Below are 24,164 nucleotides of genomic sequence, written 5' to 3' on the forward strand. Positions count from 1 at the left end.
GATTAATCCGTAGATTATATTTAATCCAACTCCCAAAAACTATCTGTTTATTATATTTTACGTCTAATGAACTGTTGATAATATTTTTTGTATTTTGTCGCCCAGGCAAAAACTTTGTACAAAATTCAAGTTTATTTTTCCTTTTCCTTTTAAAGGACAAGACAATTAGAGATCCTTTTCCTCTATAAATAAACTAGAATATGTTAGCATAACCTATATAAATAACTTTGACCCCGCCAGTCGTTCCGTATAAAACCGTATCTTGATTTCCCTAGGGTATGAACTTCAACAATACAAAAATTAACTTCTACATGAGTTTACTGAACAATGTCCTACTTCCCAGAGAGAAAGTATTAATTTCAAACGACAAGTGGTACAAGTACGCTAGCGCTACAAAATGTATGCGATTTGACATAAGTCATCGCTTCGCTAGCGAATACTAATGTCAAATCCATACATTTTGTAGCGCTAGCGTTAACGTTAGCGTAAGCGTTTTGCCACTTGTCTACGGGGGCTGGGCTCCAAATCTTTATTCGATTGTAAGGATGTCCGGTGCGCACGGTAAGTAAAGTAATTTTAAAGTCTTTAACCGTATTACTAATTTCTAAAGTCATGATGATTATTAGTAACAATAAATCTACATAGGTCTGTTAATAATTGTATCCTTGTCGTTATTATTTATTATTAAAATCCGTCTTTACTACGACCTTATTCAAAACAGATGCGTCTATCGTTAACCTAAAGTTGAATAACCATAGTTGAATAACCTGAAATTAAGAAAAGTTTTAACTTTATTAAATTCTAAGCATTGCACAAGCGCCTAGCGATCGGACCAGCGGGCAATTATGTGAAATTGCATTAATTATAAATCAGGCGCCTTTAATTTTATGTTTTTGTTCGTTTGAGAAGTTCGATGGATTCTCCAATGAAATAATTAAAAGCAATAATTGAAATGATCTTACATACTATATTTTTGCTATTATTTTATCGATAAACAAGTTCGCTGTTCAGAATTTATTTTACCTGTAAACTTGTACATCAGTTGACAGTTTTCATGATGAAAAACCACAGTGAAAAACCTACGAATAATAAAAATTAGAAAAACTATGATTTCAATAATTACATTCAGGATTTTATCGTTCTGTTTTGTTTTGTTCTGGTTCTTTTTATGTTTTCTGTGAAGTTTGCAATATTATTATCTAATCAAATCAAAATGTTTATTAGCAAGACAGACCCAACCAATAAGAAAATATAATAGGGGTCATTCCTGGGGAGATGGCCGTACGGGAGAGATGGTCAATCGAAAAAATGCAGGAATTTGTAACTAGGTGGCACCATTTAGTATTTAGTTTAGTTAACGTGACCGCGGTCAACAAGTGTCGGTGAATTTTTGTTCGAAAAAAATCATGGAAATTTTACTCTTAGTTTTTGATGACACATTCATTCTAAGGCGAGGCGTGAACCAAGTTTTGTTGATTACAGAACCGTATAACGGAACCCTAACGAGCTGATTTTTGTAAATTGATAGATTAATAGTCATATAATTTAAGAGTAACACCTACAAATAAAACAGTCCATATTTTAGGACCATCAGGCATCAATTCAAAGTGATGTGTACTAGATCTTGATAGACTTACTTACAAGGAACATATTAAGCAACGTAGATAACATAATATTATTACAAACTTCTATAAAAAGTAACACGAGTATGTTATGATTTACGTAATTCAGTACTTAGTTTGTTTTTAGAATACTAAATTATTGTAACTTAACTATTTTTGACTAAATTAGATGGTAGTTTTAATATTTAAATCTGGCCACACTGACAACGTGCAATCCCAAGGCTACGTTCGCTTCACTTGGAGTGGGGGTTGACGAGTAAAAATTGTGTATAAATACCTCAAGAGCGCAGTATGATGCGAATTTTGACGGAAGAACAATTGTAAGAGGAATCTCTGCCCGAAAGTGTACCACTGTATAATATTGTAGAATAATTGTATTTGAAAGTCATCATGCAGTTTCTTATCAAGTACGTCTAGAGCAGCTATCCCTAACCCTATCCCTAGCTGGGACTTTAGCTGGGACTTTATTTGTGGCCCGCGTGATTGTAAACCATTTTGAAATTCACGCCCATCGGCAAAATAATGTAGTCATCGTGAAAGTCCTGATTTTTTTTTGTCACTTTTAAATCGTTAATTTTGAAGAACGTTATTTTTTAAACCTAATAAATTTTGTTGCGGCCCAACACCAAAACGAAAACAGGTTTGTGGCCCTTATGAAGAAAAGGTTGGGGTTCACTGGTCTAGACAGACGATGAGTTGAGTTTCCGAGGCACACCTGTGCACAGTGGAGGTAGAATGCAATCGGAAACAAGATACACGCTTATTGAATAAACCATGAACAGTCTGCTTATTGTACCTACAATTTTACAATAGGACGTATACCTGATAAACAGTGCTTCAATTTATTCTTATTTTTTAGCTGAAGCTCAACCAATTGAAGAAGCCAAGAAATAAAGAAATACTAATTTAACAATTTCGTTGAGTTTAATATACATTCAATATAGTATTTTTTTTATCCATAATAATATTATAAATGCGAAAGTGTGTCTGTCTGTCTGTAACCTCTTCACGCCCAAACCGCTGAACCAATTTTGCTGAAATTTGGTATGGAGATACTTTGAGTCCCGGCTAAGGACAATATATTAGGATACTTTTTATCCCTGAAAAATGAACGGTTCCCGCGTGATATACGAATTTTGGCGCAACGGAGTTGCGGGCGTCATCTACTTCCCTATAAGGGTTGGTTCAGACCGCAACGCGACGGGTAGATGCATTTCTAAATTTATATGGATTTGACAGATTCGCAAGACGTCTCACGCAATTGAAATCTGTCAAATCCATACAAATTTATGCCGCGCCGCGCCTCGCTTCGCCTCGTCGCGCTGCGGTCTGAGTTAACTCTAAGCGTGCTCTTGCCCTTAATAGTGACATGTAGCCATTACACATGCAGTGTTATCATTTATCGAAGAGTAATCCAACCAAAACACCAAGATACAGCTCACCTCTAGTGTGTGCTTGCCCTTAGTCGTGATTAACCTAGACTTTTTTTTTCGTTGGGGGAATGCGTTTACGCATCCCCGGGGCCTGGGGAGGACCACCGAGGTATGTGTGACTCCCCGGGGCGGACGGAAGACGCACCCGGGACTACCCACTAAAACCCCAACGGCGTTCCTGCTCCTGAAGGTGGGACTACGGGAAACACGCCTCACACCTCTGCCTCTTCAGACTCAACTCGTGGACACCATTTCACATTACTCCGCGACGATGCGCTGGAACACCTAGCGCATCGTGGCCTACCCGGGAGATTAACCTAGACTTAGCCAACTGGCTCAAAATAAAACAGTCGAACCATACAATTAGCCAACTTTATTAATGAAAACAAACAATCTTCCTCTTTTAAATATTACCAGATGGCCCGTTAACTTCGTACCACTTTACTCTTAAATTTTTTCTTCGTATTACCTGGCCTTCCCTGACATGACTAAAATTTGGCAAATCGGTTCAGCGTTTCTCAAGGAATCAACGAAATTGAAATTCAATTTTATTTATACAGATTTGTATTAAAGTAATAGTAGTAAAGATTTGTATTAAAGTATTTAACTAATTCCTTAAACACACAGACGTAAACTCAGTTCCTGCAATTGTTCTGAACATTTATTTTTCGCTTTGTGATTTTGAGATAAGCAAGAATATTATTTCTGCTATTACACTGCTGGTGGGAGGAGAAATAATCTTTCTCTTAATTAGATTATGTTTATTTTTTCTATGTTACATGAGTAACATTGTAAACTGTGTACTTATAAGTTAGGTGTAATTAAGCTCCTTTTACATTATGGCGATAATAGTAAGTAACATACAGCTTATTTTTATAGAGGGACATGAGATAAAAATCCCCTGTTTAAAGTTCACTATGAAAGTAGCAGCGCTGAAAGAGTAACTTTTTTTAAACTCATTGCGTTTTCCCATACAAATCGCAAAAAATAAGAAACACATACACACTTCTAAGTAAGTATTATAATTTTGTTTTTGTTACATTGTGTATATTATATTTGTTACACTATGTATAATGTACATATATCATAATATAATATTATTTTAAACCCGTGCGAATCCGGGGCGGTTCGGTAGTTATGTATATTTAAATCTTTTGAGACCTCCATCATTAGAAAATTATCAGAAGTAGCGACGCTATACGCGATAGATCGAAACGAGCGGTCATAAACCTATAGCAGGAGTTATAATCCGATCAATTTTTTCTCGTACGCGCAATCTATTTAAACCATTGCCATTGAGAACTAAACGATTGGAGGTAGAACAACTCAGAACGGATAAGACTATCCACTTTCAAAGGTGCAATATCTAAACATAATAAAATGCTGGCGATTCAGGTCAAGGTGAGTTCACAATGGTGGGAAGATCGCTAATGGACTTCCAGCGAGAGTTACTCTCGCTACTGGAGCGATTAAATGGTGCTTAGTATATTGTGAAAATCTCCTTAGATTGCTTCCATTGTCCTGTACCTATTATACCTGACTAAAGGAGTGAGCCCATTGAAAAGGGCCGTGCCGGGGCTCATCGCAAAAATCCGCCTCCATACAATTTGTATGCGCCTCACAGTGTGCGATACGCGCATCCGCTTCCATACAAATTGTATGATGGCGGATTTTTGCGATGAGCCCCGGCACGCTGAGCCCCGGCACGGCCCGTCTCAATGGGCTCACTCCTTAAGGGTACAGGTTTGATCGTAGATGCTTGGTGAAGTTTTTAAAGCCAGGGTACTTAGTCAAGTCCATTCTGTCGATCCCAAGTAGCACACTTCAGACGCCTTAAATCTATTTATACTTTAGACTAATCATGGCTTTTTATAGACATAATAGACATTGGCATTCTATACATGGTTTTGAATAAGAACTAAGTTTCTAATAGAAAAAAAAATCTAGTGTTCCTTGTTTTAAAACCTTTATTAGTTCATTACACTGACTTAAGGGCAATTTGATTTGTTATGGACTATATTTGCTCTGTTAAAAGTGCTGCTGTAGTTCAATTATTCTAAAGACTTATTATCACAAATACTTTTTAAGAATTGAAATTATTTGTAGAACAATTACTCTAAAAGTCATCAAAAAGGTTTTTAGATGCATTTGTTAGGCACTTTTTTAAGTCTATACTTTATAGAATCAATGACTAGATACTCAATAGTGTATACTCTAGTGAAAGTCCTGTTTCCTCCTTCATTAGGGAACTTAGGCTTTAAACATTTTATTTTAAGAGTATTAAGTATATATGGTATTGCACTGAAAAATCACCAAAACGCGAACAAAACACCTTCTTCTAATGCCAGTGTGAATATACTCTGGTAGATAATTATAAGAAAAAATAGTTTACAAACATTTCTTTCTATAGATTACGATAGGATGGTCTGAACAATTATACTATTGAAAGATTAATTTTTCTGGTGAAAGTGCAAGTTGACTTGTCATGCTCTTAAAATTACCTTTAGCTCAATTTTAGGAGTAAATCTGCTAATCAATACTTACTTATAGATAATTTAATCTAGAGGCCATTTTTATTAATAGAATACGACGGTAATCGCCATTTTGGTAAAAATCTTAAAATGTAGTTACAATAAAATACGCGATTTATTTATTTGTAAACATAAAAATACTTAAATAAATGAAATTTTTATCAAAATACATTGTTTAGGTATTCATTTAACAAATGTGCATCAATAATATTAAAATATTAAAAAATGTGCATCAATAATATTTTTTATTTAAAAAATATCATTTCAATTTACGAATTTATTAGGCCCATAAGTTTTTTAAAACTATTTCATCAACTTTTACGATAAAATAAATTCGGCACGGAATTTGAGCCCTCCGTTCGCGTGAAACATACAAAATAAATTATACATATTTCAATTCATTTCGCCATTGAAGCTTTAACTTAAAATACTTTTAACTACGGTGTGCCATTAGAGAATAGGAAATGCTTTTTAAAAGAAAAAACTCTTGTTGATGTTTTTATTTAGTTGATTTTGATTATTGGTGGTTTTAAAAATATTCACCACTAGAACGTCAGTAGAGTAATTGTGTTATCTTAATGTTGGCTACAAAACCTAATTTCTTTCTTATGTGCCTCTTATTATGTTCTTATAATAGTTTTTTAGATATTCCTATAGATAAATATAAATTGCTCTTATCGTTATGTACTCGTAATGATGAATTCTTATGCTGCTCTTGTCAATATATATAGCTAGGAATCATTTCTAGAAAATGTCAATTTCATCGGAAACCGAGCAATGCTCGGTCAAACAGCTAGTAGTATCATTATAATGTGTGGGATTTAATAATAATGCACCGCTAAGTATGATGGCGTTTGCTATGTGTAGTGTTTCATTTCGTACATACCTTTTTATCTAACATCACAGACAAAACTGTAACCTACTGAACATGTGTATAGGGTAGGTACTTAAATTTAGCCAAGGTCCATTTGGTATGGTACAGGTGTTTTCCATTTAGAGCGCCGCCACACAACTCCTGTGCGTTGCGTCGTCGCAAGAACGTGATGGCGCCTCTTCACAATCGGCGATCATAGGCGATTACGCGCGAGCACGATTGTGTAGAGGGGCTACTCGCCTGTAGTCGGCCATGATCGTCCATAATCGCCGTCGTGATCGCCGCGATCGGTGACTTGTCGGTTTTTTGGACACGCATCAAAGGGAATCGCGTGTAGTCGGCAGCGCGTGCCCACACGATCGCCGATCATTCATTCACCGGAGGACAGCGGAGCCGTGCGTGCGTCCGTCGCGTCGGCTTTTGTTTATAAAATAAAAGTTAGTGCAAGTGCAAAACCATGGCTACTGGGTGGTCAAATGTAGAGACATTTAAGTTCATAGAACTTTATCAAAACCACCCAGTAATATGGAATCCCAAACATAAATTTCACAAAGATAAAAATAAGCCTCCACGTCTATCTTGATGGCTTGCCGCTCAATGAATGAACGCGGACGATCGTGTAGATGCTTGCACGATGATCGTGGCGATTACCTTGCCGATCACAGGCGATCAACGATTGCCGATCATCGCCGATTGTGAAGAGGCGCCATAAACGTTCGTACATAGCAGCGTTGTGGTGACGCACAACACCAACACTAATTGGGATCTATTACTGCAAAGTTTTCCCGCTCAAGTGCAGCACAAGCCTGCAGGACAGTAAACAAAAAGTTTTGTTTGACGTTTGACTACGTTATACCTAAATATTCTGATATGACGTTTGCAACATATCGGATTTCTGTCGGATTGTTTACTGTATGTGCTAGTAGCGCCCTCTGCTTTGGGTAATATTCCCTATTTCAAGACGGTGACGCCGCAACGCGTCATCAAAACACCGTGATGAAAACATATAACAAAGCGTTAATGTTACACATTTAAAAAATACGAAAACGTCGTAGAGTTGCCGCTGCGATACTGCAACGCTCCAATGTGGCTTTGCCCTTATGCTGCCTTTCCCCATATTGGACTATAAACAACTCAATAAGCGAGAATTGCATTGGTATTGCGATTCTCGTACATCGAATGCTCAGGTACTCGATCTGGATTTGTCGGAAATGTTTTGCGAAAGTCATTTGAGCAAAATGGGGTTCAATGATATAATATTTTGTTGGGTTTTATACTAAATGCCAAGCTAAAACGCCCAAGTCTTGTGTACACCAGCAGACTTAGCATGGTCACCGAAAAAGCGGTTTCTTTCTACAGAAGAATAGACAAAGTGACAGTTAGACAATGGAAATCCGCCATTTTGTCTCTAAAATCTTTCAGTATGTCTTTCCCGTTTCTAATTGTTATCCTAACCCTGTAGTACCACCTAAGATGAAACATCCGCACTTATGCTTTAAGCTTTTTTGTTGGCCCGTCTCGCATTCTCGTTTTAATGAAAATAAGTTACCTGTATTTAATAGGACTGTGACGCAAGCATACGGCATTCATATCTAAAGCCACGGATAATGTCCTGTCCTTGTTCAGTCCTAGGGGTAATGAATGAGGAGATTAACGTACGAAACGTCTACCTTTGTCATGGAGGTACGCAATTAATCTTCATACAGTGTTTGTAATGCTAATATTAATGAAATATCATCAGGTAAAGATCCATGGAGCTTTGGCCTTGAATGTTGTAAACGTCCTACATGAGAAAAATTGTAGACAGATTGAGCTGTTAGTTGGTCGCGTTATACTGTTATTTGGTCGGTTTATGTCAAGTCAAATTCGTCGTGATATTTTTCATCGTCACATTGTGTGGATTATCTGAATTTTGCTGAATAAAAAAGAGTCAAGAGTTCAAGACACTCCAACCTTATTGCAAAGTAATTTTTAGGACATTTTATACTTTGATAGACAAGCAAAAATTCAATGCAACAGTTATTACTTTGTAATCACTCTACTGTATAAAGCCAAGCCACGACTCTAGAAATTAGAATCTAGATCATACCAATGTTGATATTTGACACCAAGTTTTATGGTTAGTTTATGGACCATATAACAGATTTTCAATAAGCATCAAATCAGACTATACAAGTAAATAAAACAGTAGTAACAGCAAACAATTGAGCAACACAAGGCTGTATGCAGTGCTAGATATTAATGCGGTGTCAGGGTGTACGCAGACTAACGGGCTTACGCTGCGTCGATACAAACTTAAATTGATTTGAGTTATATTAAGCAACTAGATAACTCCCGCAACTCCGTTGCGCCAAAACTCGTTTAACGCAACCGTACGTTTTCACGAGATAAAAATTATGCTATGTCCTTTCTCGGGACCTAAAGCAACTCCATGCCAAACAGCAAAATCAACAGACAGACAGACACACTTACTCATTTATTATATTAGTATTTAGTATGCATTGAGCAGCATAAGACTGTGTACTAATTAACGCCTTTTAGACAGGGTAGATGACGACTCTGTCTGGCTCTGAAGTCTGAACAGGTATAAGGTCAATTGATTTGAGTTATATTCAACGGGAGGCCTGCAAACGATCGAGCAGCACAAGGCTGTATTGTTTGGCCAGATAGATATAAACGTGATAACAGGGTGGGTGCAGACTGACATACATGCGGCAACGTTTAGGAGACACAGTGTAAATGAAGCAGTTATAAGCCTACAAATACAAAAAATACTTTATGATATGGTGTACAAAAACGTTAAGCTAAAAATTTTACTTTTGAATACCTAAATCAATCCTCGTGATACAGTCAAATAATATTACTTATCATAATTCATCATTGACTTAAATCTGCAAAAAAAGCTTTTAGCTAATGTGATAATATCTTTGTACGCATCTACCTAGAAGTAAATCACGTCTGACTTGGACGGCTCTGATAAATAACCAATAAAAAATAATAATATCATGCATTTTGCTTAACTTGTAAAAATATACCACGATTCAGTATCGTCGATAAGTAACGCACATTTTATCGAAACGCAGCGACATTTTCCGTCATCTTGCCACTACCTTAACGTGTAAACAATGGCTCCCTACCGGCGACATGCAATATCGCACAGCCTCTATCTGAGGTCGTTTGAGATAGAACCAATTGCACTACCGAAAATCTAAGTATAGAATTCTATTTTCAAACTTTTATGGTCCACACGTGGGTCATTTGTTTTCAAACAGCATAGTTTGATACATACTATTTATGAATTTTATCATTATACTCTTAAATACAGGTTATTCGTAAGTTGTATCAATCGTATTTCATATTTTTTTTAATGAAATAATCTTCTGATGCTGCGAGTGTCCATTGGCGACGGAAGTTGCTTTCCATCAGGTGACCCGTTTGCTCGTTTGCCCCCTTATTTCATAAAAAAAAAGTTCTCATAAAATATCTCTGCTGCCGTAAATATAATTTAACAAAGCAAATCTGCTAAGACTCGTAATATCATGCATTTATTACGGATTAATAATATTATTATTCAAAAGCGTTTACACAGCTCAATATTATCAGTGCGAGAAAATGTAAAAAACTAAAAAGTAATAACTTTCTACAGATAATAAATAATTTATGTTTCATTATAACTACAGTAAAAATTTAATTACGTAGCCGCAGTCTCTCTGAGGCTTGAGAACTTTTATCAGTTCTTTAGTATTAATGCGAAAGTTGGCAGTTGAATATTAAATATTCGCAAATATAATGGATGTCACGTTATTTATTATATATGTTATGGATATTTTATAAATAAAAATGAAAAACACGTTATGCAGTGATTTAGTAAAAGAAAAAATATTTTGTAGTACGCGTGGTAATTCAAATATAATCTTCCATACCTATGGACGATTAATCAATCATGAACAAATCAAGAAAAACGAATAGCATAATATCAGCCACAACACGAATTTCGCGTTATGGTCATTTTGTGATTGCCAGAACGCGTCGTGGCCGTTTTCATTAGAGCCACGTCGCAAATTTCGCGTCGTGGCTGTTTCACTGTGACCACAACGCATTGTGAGCTATTTTTTCCCTCATTGAGCGATTTCGGTCTTTGAGCGTAACATATACATTGTTAGACCAAAATTAAAACTGTCAGTGAAAATTTGGGACGCCGTTAAGTCGCGCCGGAATCCAATTTCCAGCAACTCCAGGAGAGTGGTTGGAAAATTAGGGTTTTCGATATGTCTGAGAGACCTATAATAACAGTATATATCGTGGCATGTGGAAGCTATTTCATGTCATATGACAGCTGTTTGGCACGACAATTGACACGATATACCCTACGGGCTACGAGCCTACGGCTACGTAGCGCCTAACATCCGTCATTTCCAGCAACCTCTCAGTTTCTGATTTTGTTTCTATTTCGGTTTCGGTTTCAATTACACATCTATTATACTTAACATAGTACATACTTGTTTACATCTAAATTAAAATAACAATTTTAGCTTTGGTCGGTACGTGAAATGCCATTACCTAATGAAGCTATTAGTAGATATTTGTAATATATCCTGCAGTCAAAATGTGTGAAGCAACACAATGATAATTATGGCCCTACTAGTGAAACATCATTTAGGCATTATGAAATATATTTATATGTCTTTTAGAGGAATATTTCGTATATTTTTAGCATAACCTTTATAATAATTAAAATATGATGAGTAAAAATAATTATTGGCTTTAAAAATTCACATACACAGGCAGCCACATAAAACTTATAGAACATTTAATATAAACAACTAGCTGTGCCCCGCGGTGTTACCTACGGTATAGTAGGTATACAGAGTGTAACAAAAATAAGTGATAATACTTTAGGGTGTGTACGTGTTCCTTGTAGAGAGTTCACTGTGAAAGTAGCAGCGCTGAAAGACGAAAATTTTTTTTCACTTTTGTATGAGCAAGGGCCCGAGCGTCACGAGTTTCCCCATACAAAACTGAAAAAAAAATTTGATCTTTCAGCGCTGCTACTTTCACAGTGAACTCTCTACAAGGAACACGTATACACCCTAAAGTATTATCACTTATTTTTGTTACACCCTGTATAGCAAGGTATAGTAGCATATGCTTTCCGATCTTAAAACATGCAACGTCGAAGCTGCCAAACTTGTATCTTTAAAGAGCACCTTCCGAACCACGGTATACCTTTGTGCAAAACCTTACTTGTTGGTAGCAATCAGCATAATATGCTTAGAATCCTACTCACGAAACCGAAGTCACTACATGTTTTCATATAAATTTTGAGGAGTTCCGTCGTATATTTATATAAGCCTACATCAGATCACCGCTTTTATGAATATGGTACCAAATTGGAATGATAATCTATGCACAAAAAAAAATTTGAAAATCGGTTCACAAACGGCGGAGTAATCGTTGAACATAAAAAAACGAACGAATTTTAGCCTATGTGTTATTCTGATGTATTAGCTATATAAAGTTTCATTAAAATCCGTTCAGTAGTTTTTGCGTGAAAGAGTAAAATACGTTAACATATAAGCTTTGAATAGTTATACAGTGTTTTGTTTATGTCACACAATTAGCATGGGCGTACCCAGGTTCTGGGCCAGAGGGATATGTTTAAAAAAATCTGATTTTTTTATAAGCTAGGTGTGTATGAAAAATAATTTTTAGTTGTAAAAATAATGTAAGTAAGTATTGCAAACAAATGGCAAAAAATCGTTTTCTTACTTTTTAATTTTTATAGATAAAAGTACTAGATAATATACTTAGTAGGGACGTCAACATGATTCAGAGGGGGGGGGGGTTGAGCTACCAACAGCCCACCAACTGAGCCACAGAGGTCGTCGAAGGTCGAGGTACATACATCCATGTAAACCAAAGTTTGTAGTAAAAACGTAAACAGTATATCTGTCAACTCAGTTTTATTTCAGCCTATAAAAAAACAGCATTTTCACATTCTTCTTACAATATCGGTCATTAAACCTCCAAAGTGAAAATACCAGTAAGGTTAATTCTCATTGTCTGGCCCAAACAGGTTGCTCGTATCAAGGCCAGGATATCTGCAGCATCTGCCTGGACGGGCTAGTTCACGGCCTGCATATTTTAATACTTTATGGCCAATGGAATATAACTACTTACGTACTTTTTTATCTGTTTTTAACAAGGCTAACAAATAGTCTTGTACACAAATGTCTACCAGACATAAAACCTTAACGTATGCAGTATCCACCGCAAGGAAATACACACTCATTCATCAGTTTCAAAAACGAAAAATTATTTTGTACTAACAACTCTGGAGTCTGTAGACCTACTACAAAACCGTTTTGAGACTCAAACAATCGGACCAGAATGCCGCGTCCTGCTCTAACGACGTCATTTTACGTTTGTTAGAGTAGGAGGTGGCATTCTCGTCCGATTGTTTGAGTTTCAAAACAGTTTCATAGTACAAGCCCTGGGTCCATCCAACACATTTGATAAAAGTGAGTTTCTTTTTAACCGACTTCCAAAAAACGAGGAGGTTATATTATGTTCGACTGTGGATATATTATTTATTTTGTTATTTATGCATAGACTTAAAAGTCAAGATATGTATTATTAATTATATTATTACATTCCATCAAAGTATACTTATGTGCTTGCCACCGCTACGAATGTATTCATTTGCAAAGTCTCGAATCAGACAATAATATTATTCACTAGTATTATTTGCGTTGTAGGTACATCTGGGGGGTGAGCCAAAATCTTTTCGTTTTCGCTTCGTTATAGAATCGCCGATGAAAATGTATGGAATTGACATAAGCGTTCGTTAAAATGACGTTGACATTCGTCTCGTCTAATGTCAATTCCATACATTTTGATCGGCGATTCTATAACGAAACGAAAACGAAAAAATTTCGGCTAAATGGCCTGGTTTTAAGCCCAATTAAATATATTTTTAGATTTTTACGCCGCTAATCTGCATTGAAATTAATCCGCGGTTAAGCATTTTCTCGTTTGTACCTAAAAACTAAAAAGGCATAATATCTATTTGAACACAAGTCGGTTCGTCGCAAATGGACCTTAGGTAAACTCAGGTTTTACCAGTCATTCGTTAAATGAACACGGTAAATGGCCAAGTCTAAGAGGTTCCCGAAATTGGGTACCGGGATAATCTGTTTCAAGGGAAACGCTATAAAAATCCAATATTTACTCTGGAAATTGGAGGTGAACGCCCTTATAACTTTTGCTAGACGTTTCACGCGACCCGCGTTAATAAGGAATTAAGGAACTGTACATTTTCTCACAGAAATGTAGCCCGTAATTCTATTCTGTTTCTGTGCCAAACATAAAGTTAATATACCTCACGGAATAGAAAAACAAAGGCCTGAGCAAGCGAGATGCCACTGTTAGTAACACTGCATGGCAAAAACTAAAAAGAGTCGTGTGATACATGACAGCAGAACTCTTTTTTTGACGTCCAGTCGGCGCCTATCGGCACGTTGACAATTTAATCTCATAAAAAGATGCTTATGTACGTATATACGACATACGCACACATATTTTTACACACAGACCTAAATCAATTTCGGTTTCGTTTGACAGCTTGAGATTGTTGCTCTATTCCGCTAGGTATATTAGCTTTATGGTGCCAAAACTGCCAAATGACCGGCCGAGTAGTTCGTGAGATTAGTCCGTACTATGTATCAACAATTTCCCCCGTTTTTTTCCACATTTTCCATAAAATTCTTCGCTCCTATTAGTCGCAGCGTAATGTTACGCAGCATAAAGCCTTATCGATAAAATATAGACTATGTAATCCAAAATTATTTTTCTCAATTCAATCCAGTACTTCCTGAAATAAGCGCGTTAAAATAAACCGATCTTCAAATTTATTTTATTAATAGTACGTTCGTCCTATTTATCGTAGTTCGCAACGTTTTAACGGCAAAATAATTTTATCAGGAAAGAAAACTTTTTACACAAGACCTTTTATGATAAAAAACTTTTCAATTAACAAATATTATTTTGAGCCACGTCATGGAAACTGGTAATGTAACAACTTCAACTACAATTAATTATATTCAGATTCAGAATTAATTAAGAAATCAGCGCTACATATTTGACAAGGTTCGACGACATACCAAATACAAGTAAGTCATTTTCATTAATAAACGTATTATGTAATAAGTTTACATTATCAAAGTATTACAATTTATAACACTACATATATTGCCCGCAACTTCGTGAATATTGATCCTAAAAAACTACGGTTTCTTACCGTGGTTTAAAAAACTACGGTTTCTTACCGTGGTTTAAAAAACTACGGTTTTTAACCGTGGTTTAAAAAACTACGGTTTCTTACCGTGGTTTAAAAAACTACGGTTTCTTACCGTGGTTTAAAAAACTACGGTTTCTTACCGTGGTTTAAAAAACTACGGTTTCTTACCGTGGTTTAAAAAACTACGGTTTCTTACCGTGGTTTAAAAAACTACGGTTTCTTACCGTGGTTTAAAAAACTACGGTTTCTTACCGTGGTTTAAAAAACTACGGTTTCTTACCGTGGTTTTTTTCGGCCTTTCCTTGTACCAAGAGGTTTTCTGTTGTACCTCATGTCAAAATGGACCGACAAGTCCGAAATAAAGTCATTTTACCACGCTTTTTACCTCGACAAATGTCTATTATTTAAACACTAGCTGTTGCCCGCGACTTCGTCTGCGTAAACTTTAGTTCATGTTACCGAAATCTCTCAAAAGAATTGAAAATCGGTCCACAAATGGCGTAGTTGTCCGAGAACAAATACAAAAAAGTAAAATATATCATCCTCCTTTTCGGAGGTCGGTTAAAAATAGCCTAAGTTATTCCTTACTACATCAGCTATCTTCCAGTATACACCAGCCATTTCAGCGATTAGCCGGAACAAACAGACAGACAGACAGACAGACATGCAGACAAAAATTAAAAAAAAATGTTGCTTTGGTGTATGTCGCGTACTATATACATTCATATGCATGTAGTAAAAAACGGTTCTTTCAATATTACAAACAGACACTCCAATTTTATTTATATGTATAGATATAGATGTAATATAGATGTACAATAGAATTGCAGGTCTATCCATACTTTCATACTAATATTATAACCTTGACGCCCGCAACTCCGTTGCGCCAAAACTCGTTTATCGCGCGAGAACCGTACATTTTTCCGCGACGAAAAGTATCCTATGTCCTTTCCCGAGACTCAAAGTATATCTATACCAAATTTCAGCAAAATCGGTTCAGCGGTTTAGGCGTGAAGAGGTAACAGACAGACAGACAGACAGACACACTTTCGCATTTATAATATTAGTATGGATTCGAAGGTGTGTCTGTCTGCCTGTTACCGCTTCACGCGTAAACCGCAAAACCGAATTTTCTGAAATTTAGTACGCAGATACTTTGAGTTTCGAGAAAGGACATAAGGTACTTTTCATCCCGGTAGAATGTACGGTTTCCACGCGATAAGGGAATTTTATCGCAACGGAGTTACGGGCGTCATTTAGTAACTGTACAACGGTTTCTTGCATTAAAAACATCCTCACAAACTTCTGTATTTTATATTCGTAAGATGGCAAGATTTAGATCAAGGGTGGCCAACCTTTTCGACACTTGGGCCAAAATTCGAAAGTAGAATTTTACTCCGGACCGCACTACCAAATTTTATGTAATATACTCGTAGTCTGCGCACAGTCAAAATCGGATACAATTTTTTCCGATTAGAACTTAGAACAAAAAATGGACTGTAATAAGCAAAGAAAACACCCCAGTCACGCGCTCAGTACGTTATTTTAAAGTCAGCCCCACTTTGTGTTGATTTTAAAAGTAAAAGAAAAAAGTGTTTAGTTTGCTTTTTATATTAGGTATGATAGGTAATTTTAGTATTAACTTTTTTACTTTAAGAAATTGTGCTCGGCTCCGCAGGCCACAAGGTAACAGACGGCGCGGGCGGGCCGCATGTGGCCTGCGAACCGCGTGTTGGCCACCCTTGATTTAGAGTATAACAAGATTAGTCTCGGGGTAGACATTTTGCAGAAAATAAGACACAATTTTCTCGTTCCATCGCTAAGAAAACCTCGTGTTGAAACTAAAGAGCTCTGTACTTTAAGAGCTTTGACTCTATCCTTTCTCTACTATTTTACATGAATATAATAAAGAATATAAAAATAAAAGCTTCATTTGCCAGCTTGAAGATATGTTTTTATTTATTTTCCTCTTTATGAATGACCTGTAAAAGAATATAATATTACTAAATACAATCGGCCAAGTGCTAGTTGGACTCGCGCACGACGGGTTTCGTACCGTTTTAAGGCAAAAGTAGGCAAAAAAATATGTTTTTTGTTTCTATATTTATTTTATTTTCATTTTATTATTAATAATACAAATATATTTAAGGATTTTATGAATATTTCAAGTTGTCATTATGGAACACGATAAATTACTTCATGTAACTTGCGTCATCTTGTGATGAGAAATAAGGTGCTTTTCATAATCGAACTCAGTTAAGTTCGTTTCAAGTGTTCCAGACAGACCGAAACTAATAATGTCCAACTTTTTGAATGAAAATTAGAGCTCTTTTTGTATTTTATTTTCTTAACCATTTATTTAAACCATAAATTCGAAACTTCAGCAACATCTTAAATTAATTATACCTACATAAGTATCACTGAACCTAAAATAAAGCCTTTTTTATACGAGCAAGTCGTTATTTTTTCTGCTATAAATACTTTGAACATGTCACATTTTTCTTTGAATAATTTCTAGGTTCATATGAACCTTTTAGCTTCGTAAAAGTTTTGTTCAAACTAAGTTTTTAAATAAAATATTTGAAATCTTTCTAGCGTGAAAACTCGATGCTCTTCTTTTGTTTCGCATCCAACATAATCTATATATTAATACGTGAGCCAAAAACTTTGTATCCCTTTTGACGAAAAATGGGAAACGTAGGTGAATGAAATTTTGCACAGTTATAGTTTATATGGTAAAGGAGTGCATCGAGCTAATATTATTTTGAAATTATGCTTTTATCATACATTTGTTTAACAAATAAAACATTACACACACTACAACACACACACTAGGAAAATGACAGATTTTTGAGTGACAAGCAATACATACGAATTATACTCTTTTATCTATGGTTGAAGTCTGTTGACAACAAGGTGACAAATTGAAAATGGATTATAGTTTTTTTTATTGAATCTTAGATACTATTAGGCAATGATTACACGGCCAGTCTGAGATCAGCTGAGTCCCAGACGCAAGAGTTGAATAAAATATGATAAAGTCAATATTATTTTACAAAATATAGGTGGTAGTCCTAATGTCGTTGAAACTAAGGTCGAATTTCGACCATTAGGCGATCTCTAGTATATTTTATTATGTGGTATGGCTGTTAAAAATGCATCGTTATGAGTGAGAAACTCTGTCTGTTTTTTTTTTTTTTTTTTTTTTTTTTTGCGAAAAACGAGCGTAATTTGGGAGTTGTGACATATGAGTCGCAGAATTTCGGTCGCGTAAATATCTTTTCATACAAATCATGACTCACGAAATTACGCTCGTGTGAATCAAACAGGACTTTTGTATGAAACTGAATGCAGCGGAATTTCTGCCAGCCGAAATTCTGCGACTCACAACTCACAAATTACGATCGTTTGGCTCCACCGCAAGCCGCTGAACTTTCATGAATTAACTTTCATGAATTTTTAACTTAATTCTTTATAATTTACTTTTCAATTTTTAAATTTTTAACTTTTTAATTTTTAACTTAATTTCATGAATTTTTAAGGAAAAAAGTACGGTTCCAGCGCCATTCTAAAGTTGCGGACTGCATCAATAATTTTTAACATTTACGTTCTCAACACCACGAACATCCTGTCAGTTCGAATAAAAATTAGCTACTCGAGATGAATTACAATTGTCAAGTAGACCGCAAAGTTCAACGCACAGGTATACACCTGCTAAGTTGAGGAGGTGTGCATGTGGTCGTGGTGGCTCGACCGCAGCTGCCCATTACCTCTGGTCGCCGGCGACGTTCACCTGCGCACGCTCAGTCTCAAGCCGCGAGTTCAGCCGGACACCTGTTAGTGCTATACGAGAATATTGTAAGTTTTTTTTATTTTATTGAGTTAAAGAGTAAGTCTTTGTGTGTATCTTTTTTTTTGTTTTTTAATTTCGGGTCGCAGAATATATTTTTAGATGCAATAGAAAAAGAATTAAAATAATAAGTTTAGTTTTCATCGGGTATATATTGAAGACTGAAATTATTTTTCTACAAACTTTTTCTAGATAAGTTAAGCTAATTTAAGAAGTACTTACCAAAATTATGTTTTCATTTTGGAAACTCTTTCTTTTTATTTTTCTAAAATGCCGGGAGTCTGAATTTTTGTGGCCGGAGTTTATGTATTCACCAAGGCTTTTGTTTAGTTAAGTGTAAACTAAACCTATCAACGACTCAAAAATGTCCAAAAACTTTTAAATAATCTATTTATATAAAACTCAAAGGTGACTGACTGACATGGTGATCTATCAACACACAGCCTAAACCAGACTGGACCGATCCGGCTGAAATTTGGCATGCAGGTAGATATTATGACGTAGGCATCCGCTAAGAAAGGATTTTGATCAATTCCACCTCCAAGGGGTTAAAATAGGGGATGAAAGTTTGTATATAATAATACTTCTTAACGCGAGCGAAGCCGCGGGAAAAAGCTCGTACTCACATAAAATTTGTGAATAAACCTCAGTAACCGAGCATTTTACTATGCGCGTAACGACTGCAATACTTTTTATTCAAATGCTCGCATATCACTACGATTGCAACAACCAGGCCAATATCGTTGCACATACGAGAAGGCTCTAGAAAATTGGAAAAGCGAAATCCAAGCTAGTTGCTTACATACATACCATTACACATTTCAAAACGACCGACGATAAAAGACAAGATAAAACTTCATCATAAAATATTATAATCAAATGTTGACAAGACATTGGGGGTCACCCGTTAAAATTACCTTAAATATATAAATGACCCTAGGCAACCTCAAGACCTCGATACCATATTTATTTAATGTCTATGGCATATCCGTAACAGAAACCCAGACAATTTGGCATAGGGAAGAACTTCTTTTCATTGCCGGAAAATGTAAGATTACAGCTGCAGGATACTGTTTATGAGCGGGCGAAGCCGCGCGCATCTCTAGCAGATATATTACAAGGAAGAAAGATTTTATCGAACAGTTTCAGAAACTACTGAACCAAGTTAAATGAAAGACACAAAGCCTACAGGACATTTAGCGAACACGGAAAAACATTCCCACACTTTCCAACTAACGAAACCATAGAACCTTCACATACAATTAAAATTACAAAATAACAATTAGCTAAGAAAAATACATTGCGATACAGCAATGATCATTACAGCTAATAGCTGTGATCATGTTGTGATCATCACTGACGATGGTCGTGACGTAACTGACCCCAATGATTGGCCTTTAACGTAATGCTGGCACAATTATCACGTTATATAAAACGCATCGTTGGATTCATCCCGCGGAAAGGTTAAAGACATTGTTTTAAATGCACCATAAAAAGCTTATAAAAACAATTATTAAAGGAATTTTACAATTATTTTTAAAGTGTTGCAAGCGATATTGCATTGAAAAAGTAAACTATATGTTGTCTTTGGTCATTAATGTAAACGTAGAAAGAATACGGGCCTTATTCTTGACCCTGAGTAGCACCTTCTGACCTCTTTGTCAGAACAAAACAGTCGTGTAGTCTTTTCTAAATTTAAATTAAAATTTTAATCGTATATACAAACATTGCTATAAAATGATAATAAAGCAAATATTTTTCGTTAATAAACACAATTAATCCACTTTAATATTCACAGGAAGGAATAAATTTCGCGTCTAATGCGCTATTGATACCATTATGCAATCATTAATTATGTTTATTATTTAATTATGTATATCAGAGCGTTATTTTTAATTAACATTAATATATTTTATTTCCTCGCGATATTGCGGAAGGATGTTTCTTTCTGATAATTTGCTAAATTATTTATATATTTTTCGTGTAAAAATGTTCCTTGTTATTGTATATTTTATCTTTAAGAAAGTTTTGACTGTTTTCATAGTAATAAACATCACTATCCACAATAAATTTAACACCTTAAGACCTGATTAAAATTCAAATTTTCTAAATTCTCTAGCCCTAATATTTCAACTTCTAATTTCCTTTCTACTACAAGGTCCTACTCTACCTCCACAACTACTTGTAGTAGACTATACTACCTGCGTAGGATAAACACACAGTAGAATCGATTATAAGCGAAACCTCACTTTCACTATGTTCACGACGTATGACATAATACCCAGAACAAATAACCACTTCATTTGAGAAATCTACACAATGCACTAAGTATTGTGGTTAACAGTAGCTGTTTAAATCAAAAAACCCTAATATTTTAAAGATGGATATGCGTAATGTTTAAATGTTATTATTTATTAGTTAATTAAGACCAGCGGTTCATAAACTTTTTTGGTGGTGGTGGAACCCTTTTAAGAAACGACATTTTTGACGCGCGCCCCGAAAAAGTATTCTCTTTGAAATTAAATGAATTTTCTCCATGCTGTTGTGTCTCCAAGGCCGTTGCAGAGCCCAGAATTCTGGTTTATTTTACGTTCTCTAATACATAATATTATAATATCTATGGACGCTACACATCACGTCAGTCTGGCCCCGTGGTATGTACCTGAAGGACTTGTGTTACCGGTTACGGGTACCAGACAATATTTAAGATTTTTATTACATGATACACAATACACATATTTAATACACATCCATGACCCAGAAACTCTGATAACCTTTTGTTCCGTCGGCGGGATTCGAGCCCACGACCCCCGGCTTGAGCTACCAACGCGCTCACCCACTGAGCCACAGAAGCCGTCGTTATGTGTGCAGAATATTATGCTATTGATAAAATAAAGACTTGTAAAGAATATAGTTAAGTTCTATGACTGAAAGTCATTCAAAAGCTAGAGAAAAACCGTCAAACGAGGAGAAATCTTGTTAACATAATTTTCTATGTGAAAAAGAAACACACCTAATTAGTCATTGTTTAGCACTTCCGTTTCATTAAGTCAACACAGCAACTGTATTCACACATTATAACTTTATACAACATAATAATTAATTATAAATATTAATTACATAGATTATGACTAATTAAACGTCATAATGTGACCAAATTATATAACATACTTAAACTTTTAAGTAGATACCCGTTATGTTAAAATGCACAGCAATTTATATTATGTATCTTTATTTTAAAGTAATTTTATTGTTATGAAAGTAAATAATTACATATTTTTTCGATATCTAAAAACTAAGGTTTGTTATAAGATAGGGATAGGTTACACAGTGCGAGCAACTAAAATGACAGCAGGCAGCTACTGGGCCTGTGTACTCGCAAGAGAGCAGCTCGACTCGCCTCCCTGGGTCAAACCTACACCATGCAATGTCCCCAGTCCCAGTGACATCGCCTAGTCGAGTTGTATCTGTGGTGGGGGAAGGCGAGTGGCGAATGAAAACAAAAAATGTTGAAGTAACTCGGACCCAAGCAGCTGACCCACTCGCACATGAAAGTTACTCGTATGATGCGGTCACACGATGCAAGTAGATGCATCTCAGTAACTGACTAGGCCTGCTCGCATGTCAGCTCGCACCGAGTAACCCAGGCATTACGTATCTGTTTGTCGCATCATAAAGTTAAATAAATTAATAGAGTTCATATTTGGTGTTGCATTTAATTCATCATCAGCGTTTTTCTGTTCGATAATATCCATTAATTAAAATCTGATGCAATCGGATGAAAAAAGTACATATTATTGATTATTGGCGAGCTTTTAACTTTTGTGATTGTGTTTCAAATTAGTTTCCAACAGCAAGAAGTTCTTTTCTTATCCAATATGGATGCTTCATTAGCATCTTGAATAATATAACCCTTAAGATTTACGAACTTAACACAATTGCAGAGCATGGACACAATTCACCAGAAGACAAAACATTCTTTTTTTTCTCTATCTATCAAAAATACTTCTTAAAAGGGTTCCGCTACTAAAAAAGTTTGAGAACCACTGCGCTAGACTCTTCTGTGATACCAGTTGATACGGGTCGATTTGTTTCCAAATAACTACAGTCTGTAACAAAAATAAGTGATAATACTTTAGGGTGTGTAAGTGTTCCTTGTAGAGAGTTCACTGTGAAAGTAGCAGCGCTGAAAGACGAAAAATTTTGTATGAGCAAGGGCCCGAGCGTCACGAGTTTCCCCATCCAAAAGTGAAAAAAAAATTGGTCTTTCAGCGCTGCTACTTTCACAGTGAACTCTCTACAAGGAACACGTACACACCCTAAAGTATTATCACTTATTTTTGTTACACCTTGTATAAAGTCTTAATAATAAAATATTCTAGATGAAATGTAGGCAAATATTGTTTATTGTTGCTTCTAAAAGATCTTCATCCATTTATATCTGGGAAAAATATGGAACCGTCGTATTTATGTCTATTGTGGTCGTATTAAGGATTAACGTTTTCTCGATAATCAGGTCCTCGAATCCAGTTCTGTAGAACGTAAATAGACTAGAATCTAGACCTATTTGAGCTCTAGGTCATCTGTGTTTACTGACATTTAGATGTGACCAGACAATCACATTCGTATATCCGCTCCATTGGTCGCTCTAATAACTACTTTAAATAGTAATCTGTGCCTGTACTTCCAACTTCCAAGTAAATACTGTTTTACGGCTATTAAAGCTGTAGTATGGATAGTTAATACATTAATATAAATGCGAAAGTAATTATTATGCTTTACTTTAGAAGATAATAGTAATATGAATTATGAACTTAGGTCAGAGTTTCGGAAAAATAAGAAAAACGATTTGCGAAAAACGTGTGAATTTTTTTCGAAAACGGATTAATTTTCGAACTCTACTTTTTTCTTCGTTGTAAGTAGAGTGTTTTAATATAATTACAATGTGTGACGAATCTAGGTGATAATAAAGAGTAACTAATTTTTTTTTACTTTTGTATGAGGAAATTAATGACCATCGGGCGCTTGGCCATAAAAATCACAAAAAAATTGCTCCTTCAGCGCTGCTACATTCACAGTGAACTATATAAGGGACACATACACAGTTATACACCCTTTAGTATTACAGCGAACTCTATACAGGGGATACACACACACACCCTAAAGCAAGGGTGGCCAACACGCGGCCCACGGGCCACATGCGGCCCGCTGTCTGCTACCTTGTGGCCCGCGGAGCCGAGCACATTTTTTTAAAGTAAAAAAAGTTAATACTAAAATTACCTTATCATACCTACTATAAATACCAACCACCAATACTAAAACGCCACTAATTTTATGTTTTTTGGAATTTTTGGTTTTCTAATCACTTTTTTATAAAATAAGTTGCCAAACGCGCAAGCGGGTCACCTGGCGGTCTAAAATGGTCACATTTAGCAATTCCGTTCAATCAATTCAGCAAATGAATTGTTAAAACTGTCAAACTGACAAAATATGTCAAATCAGTACAAAAATACAGAAATGAATTGCAAGCAGAGTTGCATTTTGCGATTTTAGAC

At 35.7% G+C, this 24,164-nt stretch overlaps 1 protein-coding gene across 1 annotated transcript in view; it reads left to right on the forward strand.

Annotated features, from left to right (window-relative positions):
* The first annotated feature begins 18,552 nt into the window (after positions 1-18,552).
* LOC121729346 (protein obstructor-E-like) overlaps positions 18,553-24,164 on the forward strand; it is a 38,636-nt gene continuing 33,024 nt past the window's right edge. Inside the window, exon 1 of the mRNA XM_042117827.1 lies at positions 18,553-18,617. The gene's annotated coding sequence lies outside the window, so the exon portion shown is untranslated. The remainder of the gene's footprint in view (positions 18,618-24,164) is intronic.

Source organism: Aricia agestis, chromosome 8, assembly GCF_905147365.1.
Source record: "Aricia agestis chromosome 8, ilAriAges1.1, whole genome shotgun sequence".
NCBI classification, from domain to species: domain Eukaryota; kingdom Metazoa; phylum Arthropoda; class Insecta; order Lepidoptera; family Lycaenidae; genus Aricia; species Aricia agestis.